This window comes from Eulemur rufifrons, chromosome 4, assembly GCF_041146395.1.
Source record: "Eulemur rufifrons isolate Redbay chromosome 4, OSU_ERuf_1, whole genome shotgun sequence".
NCBI lineage: Eukaryota > Metazoa > Chordata > Mammalia > Primates > Lemuridae > Eulemur > Eulemur rufifrons.
Genome location: NC_090986.1, coordinates 49,845,846 through 49,847,632, shown reverse-complemented (window position 1 = coordinate 49,847,632; position 1,787 = coordinate 49,845,846).

Below are 1,787 nucleotides of genomic sequence, written 5' to 3'. Positions count from 1 at the left end.
ATAAAAAGAACATATATTCCCATTCATTTTCAAATTATTGCTGTGTTCATGTGTGAGGAGTAAAATTCTCCTACTTATTGACCAACTTAGAAATATGACTTCCTTTGGTTAATAGAAGTGAAATAAAATGATCAGTGGTATATCCTAGGAGGAAATTTAAGTACTATCATACCATTGCTTGGTTCCAACCTTTTGCTTTTCTCTCTGGTACAAGAAATACTGGTCAAGATAGTGGGTGTCGTTTCACTAGGAAGACACATGAACAGAGCCACAGCTGTCTCTAACCAAAATACAGCAAAAACAAGAGATAAAACTTTGCTCTTGTAAGCAACTGGGTTTGTTTGTTGTTTTACCACAATATAGTGTGCAAAAGAAAATTGAATATTATATAAAATGTACTAGAAGGCACAGTATTGTAGGTCATAAAAATGGGGAAACATGGTGTACAATGGGGAATCATTTGATAACACTGTCAAAAGCAATAATGTAGAAGCAAATGAACTTGTGTATTTAATGTGCATTGACAAAATAGGTTGCATTTAACATGGTACTATAAGAAAGAGATGAGCTGAGAGAATTATTGGCCAGATGACAAACAGACATAAGAATAATGCATGAGGAATTCTGGGACTTTCAGAATTGAGAGATGTAGTTGCTACTTATAACCAATCAATGAAAGATGAAAATCTAATGTCAAAGGTTGCAAAAAAATCAGCTTCATGAACAGACCACATCCGCGGTCTGACTATGAGGTCATTTGTTAAATCTCTAAATTGATTCAGTTGGCTCCCAGGGAGTTCGTTACTCAGGACAAGAAATTTAGAGAAATGAGACTAAATAAGTTGCTTTCCCCCAAAAACCTGATGAACTCAAGTTACCTGCAAATGAGTCAAGTGGAAAAAGCATGCCTAGAAGAAAATTCTATTAATTATTGTCTCATGGAGCAAAATTTAGCTGTTATGTGTTGAATTTTATTTCCCAAAAAGACATGATGAACCCTAATTTTTAGTTCTTCAGAGTGAAAACTTATTTGCGAATGGGTTAATTACAGGTGCAATTAGTTAAGGTGAGGTCATATTGGAATAGGATGGGCCCTTAATATGTTATTACTAGTGTCCTTAAAACAACAACAAAATTTGTACCAGATACAAATACCTTGGCTACACAACCATGTGAATGTGAAGACTAGGCAGATACTGGGATTATACAGCCACAAATCAAGGAACACCTGGAGCTACTTACTAGCAGCTGGAATAGACAAGGAAGGATCCTCTCCTGAAGACTTCAGAGGGAGCATGACCCTGCCAACACCCTGATTTTGGACTTCCAACTTCTTAGAACTATGAAAGAATAAATTTCTAGTTTTTATAAACCACTTGTTTGTGGTCATTGTTATAGCAGCCCTAAGAAACTAATACACTAACAAAAGCTGACTAATACACTGGTCTTTACAATATTCAGCCCAGACTTCTCTTCTAAATTTTAGTAACAAATATCCAAAACTATGTTTTAAATACCTGGCACTTCAAGTTAAACATACATCATAAGCAAATCTTATCATATTTCTTCTAAGAAACATAATCATCTATGTACTTTTATTGGTGGTAATGCTATCTAGTTATCATGCAAAAATCTATGATTAATTCTCAACTCCTCTTCCCACTTTGTCTCTCAAATATAATAAACTTTTTATATTAGCTCTTAAAATTGTCTTAAATCTATCACTTCAAATTCTACTATAGTTCCTGAGCTTATCCTCTCACACATGGGCAGTTAATTTGATATAT